The sequence below is a fragment of the Gossypium arboreum genome, chromosome 12 (genome assembly GCF_025698485.1).
Source record: "Gossypium arboreum isolate Shixiya-1 chromosome 12, ASM2569848v2, whole genome shotgun sequence".
Taxonomy (NCBI): Eukaryota; Viridiplantae; Streptophyta; class Magnoliopsida; order Malvales; family Malvaceae; genus Gossypium; species Gossypium arboreum.
Genome location: NC_069081.1, coordinates 79,134,126 through 79,156,320, shown reverse-complemented (window position 1 = coordinate 79,156,320; position 22,195 = coordinate 79,134,126).

Genomic DNA, 22,195 nt, shown 5'->3' with positions numbered 1-22,195 from the left:
ATGCGACCAATAATTTGGTACACATAGTAGCCTGCACTTGGTACTACACACGTGATCATAGTTTTCGGGTACGCATAGTAGCCTGCACTTAGTACTACACATGCGACCAATTATCCAGTACACGTAGTAGCCTGCACTTAGTGCTACACACGTAACCTCACAATAGTTCATTTGTATCGTTTCTATTCCAAAGGTTCAACCGGGAAATTCCTCACTTTTCAACATTTTACTAAATTGTTCGTAATCAATTTAAATTCATAACTTACATCAAATAACCATTTGATAGGCAGCCACATTTCATATGATATCAAAATATAATAACATAAAAAGAATCGATAGATTATTTATGTACGAACTTACTCGAAGTGTCGATCTCACTATCCATAGTACCAATTGTCCATTCATAGTATAATAAGACACAACTTAAATATCAAATCAGCTTTTAAGAATTTACATAACATATATCACATATTTCATATATCACTTGTCATGTATCATCATTTTCTTGCATTTCATGTAACATTCTTTCATGTCATATTTCCACATCATAAACACCATTCCATCAACTTTTCCAATATATTAAATCATACAATATATGCAATAATAGTAAGAAATATAATTCAAACATAACATTGCATTATTATTATCATACGAACTTACCTCGATCTAGAAAAGGTAATTTACCATTTTAGTCCATAACCTTGTATTTTCCCGATTTAAGCCCGAATCTCGATTTCCTTCATCTATAATATCACATTTAGCCTAATAATTAGTCACACTATTCATACGTGTCCAAAAATCATATTTTTACAAATTTTCATTTTAACCCCTAAACTTTTGCATATTTGCACTTTTGCCCCAAGGTTCGAAAATTAAACTTCATCCTATTTTCTTATGTTTTATGACATGCTAATCATTTTTCCCTTTCATGGAAACATCAAATTCTCACTCTAACATGTACTTATGACTATTAGGTATTTTTTACCGATTAAGCCCTTTTACTCGTTTTCACTTAAAACCGAGTAGCACAAGTTGATTAACATAATTTAAAACCTCATATTCTATCATAAAATACCAAAATAAACAAATTTCACCTATGGGTATTTTTCCAATTATGAACCCTAGGTTGAATTATTGCTAGCATAAGGTAAATTAAGTTACCGGAACTCCAAAAACGTAAAAATCATTAAAAACGAGGCTAGAACGGACTTACAATCGAGCTTGGAAGCTTGGAAACCCTATCCATGGAGTCTCCCTTGGTATACACATCCATGGTGAAGAAGATGAACAAAATTGGCTTTTAATTTTGTATTTTAATTCATTTTACCCCGCGATGACCAAAATGCCCTTTTTACTAAACTTTCCAAAAATTCCATCCATGTCCAATTTTTGTCCATAAACTTAGAAATTGGTCAAATTGCTATTTAAGACCTCCTAATTAATATTTCAAAGCAATTTCATACTAGAAACTTATAGAATGCAAGTTTTGCAACTTATTCAATTTAGTCCCTAACTTCAAATTAAGCACTTTATGCATAGAATTTCTTCACGAAATTTTTACACAATCATGCAATCATATCATAGAACTCAAAATAATCATAAAATAATTATTTATATCTCGGATTTGTGGTCACAAAACTACTATTCCGATTAGGCCCTATTTCGGGATATTACACCAGGAGGGCTCGGACCGCGTCAGCCAATTAAATCTGTTCAAGTGCGGCCCAGTCAATGTAGCGGCCCACACCTAGGGCTCGGGCTCATAATTTTTGAAATAGCTCCTCCTAGGGTTCCAAGAGGAACTCGAGGAAAGGGTGATGGATCTCATCAATAGGACCCGAGGATGACGCTACTCCTTTCCTCTTCTTCGAGGGGGGAAAGCAGTCTTCTTACCACGTGAGGATGACATTGTATATCTACATTGAAAAGTCAAAGTTCAACCAATATGTCCCAATAATAGCATGGAAAAACAAAACTAAATAGGAATATTTCATGAGACTCACGTACTAAAGCAAATATATTAAGTTATTAAAATAGGATTATGAGAATAATGCTACGGGAATATCTAATGCATGAGTGCATGTGGGTAAGCATAAAAATCCATGGATACGAGAAAAATGGATGAATGTAGTATGAAAAATCGTAATATTCTTTAATGACAAGCATGAGTATTATTATTCTACTATGAATATTCACTTAAGGTAGTCAAATGGATCAGAGAAATCATGAAATAGACAAAATATTTAAAGAAAATAGAGTGAAAAAAAGTAAACAAACGCAAAAGGGAGAAGCTTGAGTCTTCGAAAATAGTGTTGTAGGCAGCGCACGGGTGTGGCGGGTAGGGCGTGTGGAATTACAGCGGCTAGGGTTAGAGATTTTTGGGGAAGGGGAAGATGGATAGTGAGGGGTTTATATAGATTTTGGGGAACACGGACGTGGGGCACGCCCTTGTACCTTAATTTTTGCCCATGTGTTTTGCGACTTTTAAATTTAGCCACGTCTTACATTCGCCCCACGCCCGTGTTAGTTTGACAGTGTCAACCACGGGGGCTGGGCACGGGCGTGTCGAACGCCCCTGCTAAATTTACAGGTTCACCCACGGTTTCGAAACACGGGCGTGTCGCAGGCCTGTGTTGGTTTGGTAGTTTCACCCACGTCCTTATCAGTCGGCTTTCCTTGAGTAATTCTTTGCTTCCTACTCTGCGTCCACTTCCTAAATGCCTCCTCAGGTGTTTAAATAGGCTTTAGAATGCATAAGAGCCCTTAAAATTGGCCTTTTCCGAAGAGGGTTATACTTGGGCTCGGCAGAGACATGCCCATGTGACACGCCGGTATGCGATTACTTCAGCCCGTAGTCAAGGCTGTTGAATAGGCACGGGCGTGTAGTCTACCCGTTTAAGTCGTTCTTCAATCCTGCCAAAGCAACACGGCCGTGACACGCCCGTGTGAGGAAGTCTAGGCCATGTTGATTTCCCATGTGGGTCTATTTTCTCCATTTTTGGCCCGTTTCTCGCTCTTTTTACTCTCCTATGCTTACTTAAGTATAAGACATGAAATTAAAGATTAGAAGCATCAAATTCACCAAATCTAAGGAGAAACCATCCATAAATGTGCTGAGCATGGGCTAAAAATATGTATAAATTACGGTTTATCAATCATAATATACAATTCAAATGTACCCGAATCGATACACAACCATATAATTACTCGTTTCACGAAATGTGCGTTGAACCGTTCAGAATCAATAAGGATACTCAGATGATTCAGAAAGCTCATACAATGCCAAAGTCCAAGACGTGGTCTTACATTTAATCAAATATCGATGCCACTGTCCCGGATAGGGTCTTACACGAAATCAAATACGTTGCCAATGTCCCAGACATAGTCCTACACGTAAATCATAAGTTGATGCCAATGTTCCAGATGTGGTCTTACACAAAAACACAAATCGGATCCTATGTCATGACATTTGTACCCTAACTATTCCTATGGTTCGTACAGGACTTGTCGGATGTCGAAACTTTGTCGAAACATTCTCGGATATATCATACTCAACTCATATATCATTCATCATTGTTCAAGAGCATATAAACAATAATAATTCAATTCAAAATACATTTATTTGTATACTGACTTACCTCTTACGGATCTGAACGAACAGAATCGACTACTTGACGACTTTCGACTTTCCCCTGTCGAATTCTGTTTTCTTTGGTTCTTGATCCATATAAATTCAAATTTGACTTATTCAATCACACATTTATTCAAATCAATTGATATATACATATTTAAGGCATTTTACAAATTACCCCTCACATTTTCACATTTTGACATTTTAGTCCCTGATTCATGAAATCACAAAATACACCAAATTTCTTTAGGCACATGCTCAGTCGAATATTCCTAGTGTTCATATAAGTCGACATATTTCATTTATTTCAAAATTTAGTGCCTCAATTTCTCATTTTCACAATTTAGATCAAATTACTCAAATTCATTAAAAAATTCAAAGACAACATGTTAACCCAACATCAAACTTCCATATACTATCATCAAACTTCATAAAACTCATAATTTCATCAATGCTTCAGCTCAAAATCATCAAAAATTTTAGAAATTGAGACATGGGCTTGATAGATTACAAAGCAACAATCACAAAAACGTAGAAATTATCAAAAATCGAACAAAAACACATGCCTAATTGATGCTTGCAAGTGCCGAATGTTTGAAGACTTTAAAACCCTATTTTCCTTCTTCAATTTCGGCAAGGATGAACATAAAATGACTATTATCATGCCCTTCTTTTATTTTAATTTCATATTAACCAAATACCAATTTTACCTTTTGATATAAAACCATTTATGTCCATTAAGCTAATGGTCTATTTGCATCTTAAGGACTTCACATTTAATAAGACACATCAATTAAGCACTTTAACAAATAGAAGGCCACTTTTAGATTTTACGCGATTAGGTTCGTTTGTAAAATTTGGCATACAAATGATTAAATATTCATACGAAACTTTCACACATGCTAATTTACATATCATAAGCACGAGAAATAATATTAAAATATTTTTTTGACTCGGATTTGTGGTCCCGAAACCACTATTCAGACTAGGGTCCAAACTAGGCTGTTATAACTAAATTTCTCAGTACACAAATCCGGTCTCGAAATCTTAAACAATTGCCATTATAAATTCAAAATTCAGAATCAAAATTCAAATCTCGCTGAGCTCGTTTTGCTATTTTCTCATTAGCAACCTTCTAAGCATCAATAATCTATTGTAAAAACAACCGTCCCGCTTTCAATTCAACTAATACTGAACCATCATTTGAAAGAACTAAATGAACATTCATCACACATAATGCAAGCTATGATTTTCGGCTCAAAGCATCAGCAACAACATTGGCCTAGCCCAGATGATAATCAATCACAAGTCCATAGTCTTTTAATAGTTCTAACCATCTTCTCTGTCGCAGATTCAAATCTTTCTAAGTCATCAGATATTTCAAACTTTTGTGATAGGAATAAACGTGACATTTCTCACCAAACAGATAGTGGCACCAAATCTTCAAAGCAAACACAATCGTAGCTAATTCCAAATCATGCGTCGGATAGTTCTTTTCATTTGGCTTTAACTGTCTCGAAGCATAAGCAATGACTTTGCCTTCCTACATCAAAACACATCCCAGACCGTTTAACGAAGCATCACTATAGATCACAAATTCTTTACCCGATTTGGGTTGTACTATCACTAGAGCTTCAGTCAATAGGGCTTTCAACTGATCAAAGCTTTTTTGACACTTTTCAGACCATTCAAATTTCACATGTTTCTGAAGCAATTTTTTCAATGGAGTCGAGATCATCGAAAAACTTTTTACAAATCTCCTATAATAACCGGCAATTCCCAGAAAACTGTGGACTTCACAAACATTTCACTGAGGCTTCTTGTAACACCCCATACCCGAGACTGTTGCCGGAGTCTAACACGAGGTATTTACGGACTTATTTCATTGACTTACACAGTTCATTTTTTTTATTTCCAGACAAGCTGGCTAACTGCATCACAGTCACTTTAGAAATCATATCTCGAGTTCCAAAGCTCGAAAACTGATTCCGTAAATTTTCCCTGAAACTAGACTTATATATCTCCTTGTACAGGGCTTCAATACTTATGCCGTTTGTTTCTAATGAAACTAGACTCAAAAATGAATCTATAAATATATGGCATGACTTCGAATTATCTATGGTTAATTTATAGTGAATTTCCAAATTCAGATCAGGGGATCCAGAAATCGCTCTGGCCCTGTTCCACGAAAACTTAAATATCTCTTAAAATACGACTCATATGATCGTTTCGTTTCTTCCATATGAAAGTAGATTCATTAAGGTTCGATTACATAATTTATTCAATATTTAATTCCATTCCTACTATTTTTAGTGATTTTTCAAATTTACATCACTGCTTCTGTTAGCATCTGCCTTTAAGGTAGACTTTACCTATTTCATAGTTTCCATGATTGAACTAGCCCTTTAGCATATATAGCACAAAATATGATCATGATTAACCATTCCAATGGCCAATCATTGCCAAGCATATCCACACCTCTCAATAACCATATACATACAAAATGATTGTATCATTTGTTTCAAAATATATAAGCCATTTTCGCATGGCTATCCAAATATATACAACACCAAAGTACTTGACTAATAACAAAAGGGCGTCCTATACATGCCATTAGCAGAGTTCAACTAAAAGAGTACCAAAAGGGCTTTGATAGTGTGGATGACTTCGACTTTAACAATCCCGAGTCCGATAGCTGACGAACCAAAATCTATAAAACAGAGAGTCAAAGAAGTGGAATAAGCATTTAATGCTTAGTAAGTTTTGAGCAATGAAATTAGGCACAATTGAAGTATAGCATTCATATGACTAAACGGATAATTTCATATACACACATTCTCAAAATCATACCTACTTCACATTACCAACCCTTATACTCATACATAAGAGATCAACTTAACCAAAAGCGGAAGCTCATTAATCGATGAAATAATACTATTTAAAAGGAATCAACTAATCCAATGCATATACGAAACATACCTCATCGTTGGGATTTTACGAGCATATTAATTGAAATTATTACAGCAAGATCGCTCATTCCCAAACCATGTACCTTCGGGATTTAACCGGATATAGCTACTCGCTCAAATGCCTTCGGGACTTAGCCCGGATATAGTAGTTCGTACAAATGCCTTCGGGACTTAGCCCGGATATAGTAACTCGCACAAATGCCTTCGGGACTTAGCCCGGAATTAGTAACTCGCACAAATGCCTTCAGGACATAGCCCGGAATTAGTAACTTGCACAAATGCCTTCGGGACTTAGCCTGGTTATCATCCGAATATTCATGCACATATCAGTAAATCATGACACATCTTTATTTCATTTTCATAACTAGAATTCAAACACAAGTCAATTATTAAGCATTCCCATTTTTGGCCCAATAGCCACATACAAACAGTATAATTTGGTTTGCTTTATTCATGATCTCTATGCACATACGGCTACCCATCATACGTATAGACTAATTAACTCAACATATAATTCAAGTAGAATCATTATATCACCGTATATTTGTTATGCTTATACGTCATGACTTAATCAAATCGTAAACTAAGTTTCATTTTGTGACAGCCCTAAATTGACCCTAGTCGGAAAGTGGTTTCGGGACCACGAAACCGAGTCTTATAAATAATTAAAGGTTATATTCTGTGTTTATGATGTGCGCAAATGCTTGTGTGATAGTTCCATACTTTAATTTGGTCAGTGTATGTGAAATTTATTAGTAAGGACTTATATGAGACAATTTAGAAATATGCTAGGCAAGTGTTCAAGTGGCCTATTAATATATGTGGGAAAGTGCTTGTCCTTGCATGTCAAATTAGCTAAATTAAAGCATAGTGGCCGGCCATGCTATGGGTGGAAACATATCACAAACATGTTATGTTAGTGATGTATGTTAGGAAAAATAAAATAAGGAGCATGGTAATTAAATAATGAAAGGGAGGAGTGATGAAAAAAAAATGGTCTCATCCATGCCCCCCCTTTGCCGTGAATGGAAGAAAGAAAACAAAGAAAAAAAATGTGTTCATCCTTGAACATCTTTGGCCGAATAGAAGAAAGAAAGGAAGGGAATGAGCTTGGAGAAAAATCGTCTCACTAGATTAAGGTATGTTTAATGTTGCTTTGAAAGTTCATACATTCCTTGGATGATTAGTCTAAATTCTAACTATCTCACGGATGGATTTGGGATTATTAGAGAGTTAGTATTCGACTAAGAGGCTTCAAAAGTTTTAGTTGAAGCCTTGAGACTATTAGCATGTTAGCTATATGGATGTGTTATGAGGCTTGAGGTATCTTGAGCATCCGGCCATGGTAGGAAGTAGAAGGGAAAATATGGTTGTTGTTAGATGAAGTAGAGTCTAACAAATGAGCACATATGTGCATTAGTTGCTAGATGGAGAAGAATCGACTAGCAAGTTGTGTGCTAAGGCCGAATATAATTTTGTATATTAATGAGTAATGCATGTGTTAAATTGATGGAAAGGGAGAGGATGCTTTACTAGTGTATATACGTGTATTGGCCAAGTTTTGAACTTGAAACAAAATGGTGTTTAGTCCATACAAGTGACCATACTTGTAGAATGTATTAAGTGTTGCAATCGGCCTCAACATAGACATGTATGTTCGGCCACATGAATGAGTACATAAGTTGATGTGTATGTTCGGCCAAAGGTAAGCATATTGATGGCTTTATCTTGACTTAGAAAATTCGGCTAAGGGGAAATATTAGCTAATATGTTGAATTCGATTCGTGATTTCGTACATATGTGACTCTAATGTCTAATGTATATATGGGCTAAGTACCTTGAGGTCCTCTTTTGATGTTCAAATGAATTGTGTTAAATTGCTTAATGTGATTAAAAATGCGCATGACCATTGTGTATTTGAGCTAAAGGGTGGCCATATGACCTATTAAACTCCTTGTCATATTCGGCCATAAGCTAGCATAATGAGACTTTAATAAGTTAAATTTGTTTGAATTAGCTCAAGAGCTTAGAGGACCACAGTTGGATAAGGGAAAGGAAAAAGTTATCGAATAGCCGCCGAAATCGTTCGACCACATCCGAGGTAAGTTTTCGAGTAATGGAAATTAGATTATGATTTGATTAGATCATGTTTTAAGCAAATCAAAATCATGCTCTTTGTATCTGGCTATTGAGCCGAAATTGCAAGCCGAAATTGCAAGTGTGATAAGTGTCTTGTGTTTGAGCTTTGGTAATGAAAATGAAATACGGATGTGTCATGATTTATTGATAAATGTGCATGGTTATTCGAATGATGTCCAGACTAAGATCCGAAGGCATTTGTGCGAGTTACTAATTCCGGGCTAAGCCCGAAGGCATTGGTGCAAGTTACTAAATCCGGGTTAAGTCCCGAAGGCATTTGTGCAAGTTACTAAATCTGGGTTAAGTCCCGAAGGCATTTGTGTGAGTTACTAATTCCGGGCTAAGCCCGAAGGCATTGGTGCGAGTCACTAAATCTGGGTTAAGTCCCGAAGGCATTTGTGCGAGTTACTATAACCAGGATATGTCCCGAAGGCATTTGAACGAGTAGCTATATCCGGTTAAATTCCGAAGGTACGTGATTCGGGAATGAGCGATCTTGCTGTAAAAATTTCAGTTAATACGCTTGTAAAATCCCAACAATGAGGTATGTTTCAGTATGTGCATTGGAATAGTTGATTCCTTCGAACAATATTCGCCAATGAGTAATGAGCTTCCGGTATTTGCCTAAGATGATCCCTTATGTATGAATATAGGGGTTGGAATGTGAAGTAGGAATGATTTGAGAATATGTATATATGGAATTATCCGCTTAGTTATATGAATGCTATACTTGATGTGCTTAAATTCTTTGCTCAAAACTTACTAAGCATTTAATGCTTACTCCGCTTATTTAATTCTCTGCTTTATAGATTTTGGTTCTTCACTATCGGACTCGGATTTTAAAGTCGAAGTCGCCCACACTATCAAAGCTCCTTTTGGTATACTTTTGGTTGAACTTTGAAATGGCATGTATAGGACTACCCTTTTGTTGTTGGTCATGTACCCTTCTTGGTTTTGTGTAAGTTTGGATAGCCATGCGAAAATGGCTTAAATATACTTTGATCATAGCATTATAATCGTTCTGTATGTTGTTCGTCGAGTGGTATGGAAATGTTGGTAACGGTTAGCCATGGGAATGGTCATTCATGATCACTTTTGGTATATGTATGACAAACTCTAGTTGATCCATGGAGGATCATGAAATAGGTAAAGTTTACCTTAAAAATAGATGCTGGAAGCAGCAGTGATGTAGATGTGAAAATCGCTAAAAATAGAAGGAATGGAATTAAATAGTGAATAAATTATGTTATCGAACCTTGATGAATCCATTTTCATAGGAGAGTAACGAAACGTTCATATGAACAGTATATTGTGAGATGTTAAATTTTTCGTGAGACAGGGCCAGAACGGTTTCTGGATCCCCTGATCTGACTTTGGAAATTCATTATAGATTAACCAGAGACATTTAGAAGTCATGCCATATATGTATAGATTCCTTTCTAAGTTTAGTTTCTATAGAAACAAACGGCATCAGTATTGAAGCCCTGTACAGGGAGATATCAGAGTCGTAATGCATGAAGGTCAGTGTAGTCGCACCCTGTAATAGGGGAGACTTTAACTAATAAAATATACTAATTGGCTCAACCAAAAATTCTAGAAAAAAAATTTGTAGATGAACATATGAGTCTAGTTTCAGGAAAAATTTATGAAACTAGTTTTCGAGATTTGAAACTCAAGATATGATTTTTAAGGCTGACGGTGACTCAAGAATTAGCTTGTCCGGAAAATTTTCAAATGGATTTGTGAAAATAAGTGGATTAAGCGTTAACCCCTCGTGTCCGACTCGAAACGGTCTCGCACGGGGTGTTACAATTTTATTGGTATCAGAGCTACGGTTTAGTCGATTCTAAGACTACCATAATACGTTTGGGTCTAGCTATACATGCCATTATGTGATTATTTGATAGTGTGGTGATTTCTGACAATTGAAAATGTGTTTATTATAGTAATGGATCCCGATCCCGACCGAGCGGTAGCTGATGATCTTGAGAGTGTAGCGCCTGCTCTCGCACAAGGGACAGCACCGGTGGACTCTCAACCTAATGCTAGTAATCCGAATGATGAAGCTAGACAAGCTTTCTATAGCATGATGAATGATTGGTTCAACCAATACATTCGAACTAATACGGCTGTTCCACAACCTCCATTCCCGACAAATACCACCCCCGCACCTACAATACCTCTGGTAACTGACCAAATAAGGTCAAATAAGCCCCAGTTGATGAATCAAAAACATGGGGCTATCAATTTAAAGCTACGGACAATGATGATGCCGAGCAAGTAGAATTTTGGTTGGACAACACTATCCGGGTACTCGATGAGCTATCTTGCACACCCGATGAGTGCCTAAAGTGTACCATCTCCTTGCTATGTGATTCTGCCTACTATTGGTGGAATACGTTGACTTCTGTTATGCCCAGAGAGCAAGTAACTTGGGAGTTCTTCCAAACCGAGTTTCGAAAGAAGTATATCAGTCAGAGATTCATTGACCAAAAACGAAAGGAATTTCTTGAACTCAAACAAGGTTCCATGTCGGTTATCGACTATGAACGAAAATTTGTGAGGCTTAGCCGGTACGCGCGAGAATGCATTTCTTCTGAAGCCGTGATGTGTAAATGTTTCGAGGATGGGCTGAATGATAATATAAAGCTGTATGTTGGCATTTTGGAAATCCGAGAATTTGTGGCACTTGTCGAGCGAGCTTGCAAAGCCGAGGAGCTCAGTATGGAGAAAAGAAAAGCTGATATGGGAGCAAAAGAGTTTCGTAAGAGGTCTTCGGGGAGGCCCTTTCAACAGTCATCGAAGAAATTTAGAGATGATTTGGGCCGATCTAGAGACACATTGGGTTTTTCTAGACGAGACCGTGATCGACCCCGGTGAGTGCACGAGTCACTTGATCGCCGATGTTGGAAATGATCGTCGAGACGAGCGAGTGTCGGATTACAATAAATGGCACTCGGGAATCAGAGATTCCATGACCGCTCTGTTACAAGTGCGGGTCACCACCACTTTATCAAAGATTGCCCGAGATTGTCCGAATGTAATGTAAATCGAGGGAAACCGGTGCTACCACCGCCGAGGTAGACCATCTAGAAATACGGGCAATGCTAGTGGTGGTCGAGAGGATCTAAGGATGCTACGACCGATCCGAGGCTCGTGCTCTGCTAGGGCTTATGCTATACGCCAGACGCGAGGATGCTTCCTCGCCAGATGTTATTACCGTACTTTTACTCTCTTTGATACTAATGTGATTGCTTTGATTGACCTGGTTCTACCCATTCTTATATATGTGAAACCTTAGCATCCAAAGAAGACTTTACCTATTGAGTCTCATCGAGTTCGTAATTCGTGTCAAATCCCTTGGGTCGTTACGTGCTTGTTGACAAAGTATGTAAGAAATGTCCCCTAGTAATTTGAGGTTCCTGTTTTCCGGCGGACTTGATGCTTTTGCTGTTTGATGAATTTGATGTTATCCTCGGTTTAGATTGGTTGACCGTGCATGATGCGGTTGTGAATTGCAAAAGCAAGACTATTGATTTGAGGTGCGCAAATAATGAGATAATCCGAGTTGAGTCTACGGACTTAAAGGGGTTGCCAGCTGTAATATCATCAATGTTGGCTCAGAAATATGTAAGAAAGGGGTGCAAAGCATACCTTGCGTATGTACTTGATGACAAAGAGTTAGAAAAGAAACCCGAATTTGTGCCGGTGGTTTGTGAATACCCGAATGTTTTTCCTGAAGAATTACCGGGTTTACCACCTGTTCGGGAGGTAGAGTTTGGTATTGAGCTTGTGCCTGGGACTACACCGATTTCGATAGCTCCGTATCGTATGGCACCAACCGAGTTAAAAAAGTTGAAAGCTCAGTTGCAAGAGTTAACGGATAGGGGTTTCGCTCGACCAAGTTTCTCACCTTGGGGTGCACCAGTATTGTTTGTGAAAAAGATGGACGGAACCATGAGATTGTGCATCGACTATCGTCAGCTGAATAAAGTGACAATAAAGAATAAATATCCGTTATCGCGTATTGATGATTTGTTTGATCAACTAAAGGGAGCCTCAGTGTTTTCAAAGATAGATTTGAGATCGGGTTATTACCAGTTGCAAATTCGAGATTCGGATATACCCAAAACTGCTTTCAGAACGAGATACGGTCACTACGAATTCTTAGTGATGCCATTTGGGCTCTCTAATGCCCCTGCGGTATTTATGGATTTGATGAATCGGATCTTTAGACCGTATTTGGATCGATTTGTAGTTGTGTTTATCGATGATATTTTGGTCTATTCGAGAATGAAACCGATCATCTTTGAACACCGGGATTAGTGTTGCAAATTTTACGGGATAAGCGCTTATATGCTAAGTTCAAGAAGTGTGAGTTCGGTTAAGAGAGGTTAGCTTCTTGGGCCATGTGGTATCCGCATCGGTATTCGAGTTGACCAACAAGATTTCGCCATACTTAACGGAAGCCTCAGAAATAGTCTTGAGGTTTGGAGCTTTTGGGACTTGCTTTACTACCGACGGTTTGTAAAAGGTTTCTCGATGATAGCCACACCCATGACGGCTACTTTAAAAAGATGTTAAGTTCGAATGGACGGAAAAATGTCAGAAAAGTTTTGATCAACTGAAAACTTATTTGACTGAAGCTCCAATTCTAGTGCAGCCCAAATTAGGCAAAGAGTTTGTCATTTATAGTGATGCCTCCCTACTTGGGTTGGGTTGCGTATTGATGCAAGAAGGTCGAGTTGTGGCCTATGCTCGAGACAACTGAAGCCACATGAGAAAAATTATCCGACCCATGATCTCGAACTAGCTGCCATCGTATTCGCTTTGAAAATATGGCGACACTACTTATTTGGGGAGAAGTTCCATGTATATTCGGATCAAAAAAGTCTCAAATATTTGATGACTCAAAGAGACTTGAATCTGCGACAAAGACGTTGGCTCGAGTTGTTAAAAGATTATGAGCTTGTCATTGACTATCACCCGGGAAAGGCTAATGTGGTTGCGGATGCCTTAAGTCGTAAATCACCGCTTTGCTTTACGACGATGAATGTACACTTGTCCGTTCTATCCGACAATGTGTTAGTGGCAGAATTAAAGGCCAAACCATTGTTGATTCATCAAATTCGTGAAGCTCAGAAAGTTGACGATGAATTGGTTGCAAAACGGGTGAATGTGTTCGAATATGGAATCGAGTTTCAAATTGATGATGACGATTGTTTGAGGTTCGAAATCGGTTGTGTGTTCCAAGAAATTCAGAACTCATTTCGATGATTCTGAACGAAGCTCATTGTAGCCGAATGTCAATTCACTCGGGGAGTACGAAAATGTACCACGACCTAAGACGTCAGTTTTGGTGGCATGGTATGAAACGAGACATTTCTGATTTTGTCTCGAAGTGCTTAGTATGTCAACAAGTGAAGGCGGAACATCAAGTGCCTACGGGTTTACTCCAGCCAATCATGATACCTGAATGGAAATGAGATCGAGTCACGATGGATTTCGTATCTGGGTTGCCAGTATCGGCAAGTAAGAAAGATGCGATTTGGGTTGTTATGGATAGACTGACTAAGTCGGCTCACTTTATCCCCGTACGCACGGATTTTTCATTGGATAAACTAGCTGAATTGTATGTTTCTCAGATTGTGAGATTACAAGGGTACCGATTTCTATTGTGTCGGATAGAGATCCGAGATTCACCTCGCGATTTTGGAAGAAATTGCAAGAAGCTTTGGGTACCAAGCTACATTTTAGCACCGCTTTTCATCCACAAACCGATGGTCAATCCGAGTGGATAATTCAGATACTTGAGGATATGTTTAGATGTTGCATCTTCGAGTTTAGTGGTTCATGGGAACGGTATTTACCTTTGATTGAATTCGCTTACAACAATAGTTTTCAATCAAGTATTAAGATGGCACCCTACGAGGCTTTGTATGGGCGTAAATGCCGTATGCCATTGTTATGGACCGAGCTCGGTGAAAGCAAAATTTTCGGAGTGGATTTGATTAAAGATGCTTAACAGAAAGTAAAAATAATTCGTGAAAGTCTGAAGGTAGCATCAGATCGTCAGAAGTCGTACGCGGATTTGAAACGAAGAGATATTGAGTATCAGGTGGGAGACAAAGTGTTTCTTAAGGTATCGCCTTGGAAAAAGATACTCAGATTTGGCCGTAAGGGCAAATTGAGTCCGAGATTCATTGGGCCGTATGAGATCTTCGAACGAGTTGGCCCAGTTGCATATAGGTTGCTTTTACCCCCTGAAATCGAAAGAATCCACAACGTTTTTCATGTTTCGATGCTTCGACGTTACAGATCCGATCCTTCGCACGTAATAAACCCCTCCGAGGTCGAAATTCAAGCCGATATGAGTTATGAAGAAGAACCGATTCGTATCCTAGCTCGTGAAGTGAAAGAGTTGCGAAACAAAAGGGTTCCGTTAGTGAAAGTGTTATGGCTCAAACACGGGATCGAAGAAGCTACTTGGGAACCCGAGAACTCTATGAAAGAGTGATACCCAAACCTATTTACCGGTAAGATTTTCGGGGACGAAAATTTCTTAAGTGGGGGAGAGTTGTGACAGCCCTAAATTGACCCTAGTCGGAAAGTGGTTTTGGGACCACGAAACCGAGTCTTATAAATAATTAAAGGTTATATTCGTGTTTATGATGTGCGTAAATGCTTGTGTGATAGTTCCATACTTTAATTTGGTCATGTATGTGAAATTTATTAGTAGGGACTTATGTGAGACAATTTAGAAATATGCTAGGCAAGTGTTCAAGTGGCCTATTAATATATGTGGGAAAGTGCTTGTCCTTGCATGTCAAATTAGCCAAATTAAAGCATAGTGGCGGCCATGCTATGGGTGGAAACATGTCACAAACATGTTATGTTAGTGATGTATGTTAGGAAAAATAAAATAAGGAGCATGGTAATTAAATAATGAAAGGGAGGAGTGATGAAAAAATGGTCTCATCCATGCCCCCTTGCCGTGAATGGAAGAAAGAAAACAAAGAAAAAAATGTGTTCATCCTTGAACATCTTTGGCCGAATAGAAGAAAGAAAGGAAGGGAATGAGCTTGGAGAAAAATCGGCTATGAAGGCTCACTAGATTAAGGTATGTTTAATATTGCTTTGAAAGTTCATACATCCCTTGGATGATTAGTCTAAATTCTAACTATCTCACGGATGGATTTGGGATTATTAGAGAGTTAGTATTCGACTAAGCGGCTTCAAAAGTTTTAGTTGAAGCCTTGAGACTATTAGCATGTTATCTATATGGATGTGTTATGAGGCTTGAGGTATCTTGAGGATCCAGCCATGGTAGGAAGTAGAAGGGAAAATATGGTTGTTGTTAGATGAAGTAAAGTCTAACAAATGAGCACATATGTGCATTAGTTGCTAGATGGAGAAGAATCGGCTAGCAAGTTGTGTGCTAAGGCCGAATATAATTTTGTATATTAATGTGAAATGCATGTGTTGAATTGATGGAAAGGGAGAGGATGCTTTACTAGTGTATATACGTGTATTGGCCAAGTTTTAAACTTGAAACAAAATGGTGTTTAGTCCATACAAGTGACCATATTTGTAGAATGTATTAAGTGTTGCAAACGCCCTCAACATAGACATATATGTTCGGCCACATGAATGAGTACATAAGTTGATGTGTATGTTCGGCCAAAGGTAAGCATATTGATGGCTTTATCTTGACTTAGAAAATTCGGCTAAGGGGAAATATTAGCTAATATGTTGAATTCGATTCGTGATTTCGTACATATGTGACTCTAATGTCTAATGTATATATGGGCTAAGTACCTTGAGGTCCTCTTTCGATGTTCAAATGAATTGTGTTAAATTGCTTAATGTGATTAAAATGTGCATGACCATTGTGTATTTGAGCTAAAGGGTGGCCATATGACCTATTAAACTCCTTGTCATATTCGCCATAAGCTAGCATAATGAGACTTTAATAAGTTAAATTTGTTTGAATTAGCTCAAGAGCTTAGAGGACCACAGTTGGATAAGGGAAAGGAAAAAGTTATCGAATAGCCGCCGAAATCGTTCGACCACATCCGAGGTAAGTTTTTGAGTAATGGAACTTAGATTATGATTTGATTAGATCATGTTTTAAGCAAATTAAAATCATGCTCTTTGTATGTGGCTATTGAGCCGAAATTGCAAGTGTGATAAGTGTCTTGGGTTTGAGCTTTGGTAATGAAAATGAAATACGGATGTGTCATGATTTATTGATAAATGTGCATGGTAATTCGAATGATGTCTGGACTAAGATCCGAAGGCATTTGTGCGAGTTACTAAATCTGGGTTAAGTCCCGAAGGCATTTGTGCGAGTTACTAAATTCGGGTTAAGTCCCGAAGGCATTTGTGTGAGTTACTAATTCCGGGATAAGCCCGAAGGCATTGGTGCGAGTCACTAAATCCGGGTTAAGTCCCGAAGGCATTTGTGCGAGTTACTATAACCGGCTATGTCCCAAGGCATTTGAACGAGTAGCTATATCCGGTTAAATTCAAGGTACGTGATTCGGGAATGAGCGATCTTGCTGTAAAAATTTCAGTTAATACGCTTGTAAAATCCCAACAATGAGGTATGTTTCAGATGTGCATTGGAATAGTTGATTCCTTGAACAATATTCGCCAATCGAGTAATGAGCTTCCGTATTTGGCTAAGATGATCCCTTATGTATGAATATAGGGGTTGGAATGTGATGTAGGAATGATTTGAGAATATGTATATATGGAATTATCCGTTTAGTTATATGAATGCTATACTTGGATGTGCTTAAATTCTTTGCTCAAAACTTACTAAGCATTTAATGCTTACTCCGTTTATTTAATTCTCTGTTTTATAGATTTTGGTTCTTCAGCTATCGGACTCGGGATTTTGAAGTCGAAGTCGCCCACACTATCAAAGCTCCTTTTGGTATACTTTTGGTTGAACTTTGAAATGGCATGTATAGGACTACCCTTTTTGTTGTTGGTCATGTACCCTTCGGTTTTGTGTAAGTTTGGATAGCCATGCGAAAATGGCTTAAATATACTTTGATCATAGCATTATAATCGTTTTGTATGTTGTTCGTCGAGAGGTATGGAAATGTTGGTAACGGTTAGCCATGGGAATGGTCATTCATGATCACTTTTGGTATATGTATGACAAACTCTAGTTGATCCATGGAGGATCATGAAATAGGTAAAGTTTACCTTAAAATAGATCTTTGGCAAGCAGAATGATGTAGATGTGAAAAATCACTAAAAATAGAAGGAATGGAATTAAATAGTGAATAAATTATGTAATCGAACCTTGATGAATCCATTTTCATAGGAGAGTAACAAACGTTCATATGAACAGTATATTACGAGATGTTAAATTTTTCGTGAGACAGGCGGAACGGTTTTGGATCCCCGATCGACTTTGGAAATTCATTATAGATTAACCGAGACATTTAGAAGTTATGCAATATATTTGTAGATTCCTTTTGAGTCTAGTTTCTATAGAAACAAACGGCATCGATATTGAAGCAATCAGTAGTTGTAATGCATGAAGGTCAAGTGTAGTCGCACCTATAATGGGGAGACTTTAACTAATAAAATATACTAATTGGATGGACTAAAATTCTAGAAAAAATTTGTAGATGAACATATGAGTCTAGTTTCATGAATATTCTGGCTGGTTTTGAGTTTTGAAACTCAAGATATGATTTTAAGACGACGGTGGCGCATAACCAACTTGTCTCATAAAATTTTCAAATGGACTGTGAAAATAAGTGGATTAAGCCCGTTAACCCCTCGTGTCCGACTCCGGCAACGGTCTCGGGTACGGGGTGTTACACATTACTCGAAAACTTACCTCGGATGTTGTCGAACAATTTCGACGGCTATTCGATCACTTTTTCCTTCCCTTTATCGGATTTAGTTCCCCTTTGCTCTTGAGCTTAATTTAACAAATAAATTGATTTAATCATTTGAACATCAAAAAGAGAAACTCAAGGTACTTAACCCATATATACATTAGACATTAGAGTCACATATATATGAAATCATGAATCAACTCAACATATTAGCCCACACTCTCTTTTAGCCAATTATCTAAGCCAAGATAAAAGCATCAATATGCTTGCCTCTAACCAAATACATGCAACACCAATCTACCTCATGTGGCCGAATATGCATGTCTATGTTGAGGCCGATTATATGCTTAATACTTCCTACAAATATGGTTACTTGTATTGACTACATACCATTTTGTTTCAAGTTCAAAACTCAGCTAATACACATGTATACACTAGTAATCAAATACTAACATTTGCACTTCACCTTACTACCAATTCTCATCTACTTCCTACCATGGCCGAATGAATCAAGACAACATACCATTTCAATTTTGGTCATGGGTTAAACAAAGAACTTAATGTCTAACTCAAAAATGATAAAAAGAAAATCCAAGAGTCATCAATCACCATCACATGTATCATTACAAAGCTTCACACTTAGCATGCAAATGACATCAACACTAGTCCACCTTAGCGAAACTTAACTCATCTTCATGCCTCATCACCACAACATCAAACACCAACCAAGAAGACAACACCCATGGCGAATATCATCTCCATCTCATAGCAAAGATTTAAACCATGGGCTAGGTAGAACTCAAGCTAACAACTAAAATATGCATGAATCTCATGGAACAACATCAACATACCTTAGTCTAGTGAACCACCATAGCCGATTTTCTCCAAGCTCTTTCCTTCTTTTTTCTTTCTTCTATTCTACCAAGTTGAACAACATGAGAACTTTTTCTTTTTTTTTCTTCATCATTTTCCTTTTCATTATTTTATTACCATGCTCCTTATTTTATCATTCCTCCCATGAAACACTAACATAACATGTTTATAATACCTTTTACCCATAGCATGGCCGCCACCATCCCAAGTTTTGGGTATTTTGACATGTAAGGACAACATTTTCTAGCATGCATCAATAGGCCACTTTAACATTTGCCTAGCACAATTCTAAATTTTCTCACACAAGTCCTATTTAGCAAAATTCACTTACAATTAACAAAATTCAAACATGAAATTTTCACACATGCCTATATACATATAATAAGCATCAAATATAATGGTTAATTATTTTTATGACTCGGTCTTGTGGTCCCGAAACCACTTTCCGACTAGGGTCAATTTAGGGCTGTCACACTTCCAATCTAAAATAGTTGAAATTTTGCTCAGATCAACTCAGATACCGAATGCTGATACAATATGGCCCAGAAAATTGACTTCTCATAACCAGAATTCACATTTGCTAAACTTCACATACAACTGCTTATCTTGCAAAGTCTGTAGTACTATTCTGAAATGCTCGGCATGTTCGGTTTCATCATGCGAATAAATCAAAATGTCATCAATGAATATGAAAACAAATTGATCTAAATACGATCTGAAAATTCTGTTCATCAAATTCATAAAGATAGCAGGTGCATTCGTTAATCCGAAAGGAATAACTAAGAACTCATAGTATCCGTACCTCGTTCAGAAAGTAGTTTTCAGAATATCTGAATCTTTTACTCGTAACTGATAATAGCTCGATTTCAGATCTATCTTTGAAAACATGATAGCTCCTTTCAACTAATCAAACAAATCATTAATTCGGGGTAGAGGGTATTTGTTCTTGATAGTTACTTTGTTCAACTAACGATAATCAATGCACATTTGATGATAATCAATAATAGTAATCCATATTTTTCATTTATTTCACAATTTAACCTTGAATTTTACACATTTCACAAATTAATCCCTATTTGGACATTTTACTAAAAATCACTTAACAAATGTTGTTTATCTAACAACAAGCATGCATTTTCTACCACTAAACATCAAAATACACAAACATTCATCAATGGAATAACCCTAAACCTTTAACTTTTTGGCAAAATAGTCCCTGGGCTAGCTAGACTAAGCTACAATGATCTCAAAAACATAGAAATTATTCAAAACGGGACAATAATCGTACCTAATTGAGCACAATTGCCTTGGTTTAATTTAAAAGAGAAAATTGACTTCTTTTTGCCCTAGGTTCAGTTGAATAATGAAGAAGAAAATATGATGACTTTATTTTATTTGTTTTAATTATCATTATTTACTAAATTACAAAATTAACCTTACTAATTAATCACTTAAAACACTTAATACATGTCCAAGAATGTCCACTAACTTTATAGATGGGCTAATTACCATTTATGGACCTCCACTTTAAAGTTCTATAGCTATTAGATACCTTTAGCTAATAGAACTCAAGTTTTACACTTTACGCGATTTAGTCTTTTTATCAAATTAAGCATTCAAACGATAAAATTTCTTAACGAAATTTTCACAAAATCAAAATATCATGCTGTAAACATTAAAATAGTAATAAAATAATTATTTTGACCTTGGATTTGTGGTCCCAAAACCACTATTCCAATTTGACTAAAAACAGGCTGTTACAACTCTCCCCCTTAGGGATTTTCGTCCTTGAAAATCTTACTAAAAAAGAGGTTAGGGAACTATTTTCTCATAGCTTCCTCGAGTTCCCACGTAGCTTTTTCGACTTCGTGATGTTGCCACAAAACTTTCACCAAAGCTATGCTTTTATTTCTCAATTCTTTAACCTCTCGAGCTAAAATTTTGATTGGTTTTTTGTTGTACGACATATCAGTTTGATTTCTATCTCAGACAGAGAAAGGATATGCGATCGATCTAATCGATATCGTCATAACATCGATACATGAAATATATTTTGTGTATCGTTTCTAATTCTAGCGGTAAAGCTAGCCAATATGCCACTAGCCCTATTCTTTTAATAATCTCGTACAGCCCGATAAAACACGGACTCAATTTTCCTTTGCGACCAAAAAAAAATATTTTCTTCCACAGAGATACTTTCAAGAATACTCTGTCGCCAATCTAAAATTCAATGTCTTTACATTTCAAATCCAAAAATGATTTCTGTCGATCTGAAGCTGCTTTTAAACTGTCTTGAATTACTTTCACTTTCTATTCAGTTTCTCTGATTAAATCAACCCCGTGAGTCTTTTTCTCGCTAAGCTCAGTCTAGTACAATGGAGTTCGGCATTTGCGACCATACAATGCTTCATACAGTGTCATCTTTATGCTTGATTGAAAGATTTGTTATACACAAATTTAACCAATGGAAAATATTTATCCCAGCTACCTTCAAATTCTAAAATACAACAATGAAGCATATCTTCGAGAATCTGAATTACTCTATCAAACTAACCGTCGGTTTGTGGATTAAATGCGGTAGTAAAGTTTAACTTCGTACCCAGAGCTTCTTGCAATTTCTTCCAAAATTGTGACATAAACCTCGAATCTCCATCTGAAATAATAGACACTGGTATTCCATGGAATCTAACGATCTCTGAAATGTACAACTCAGCTAA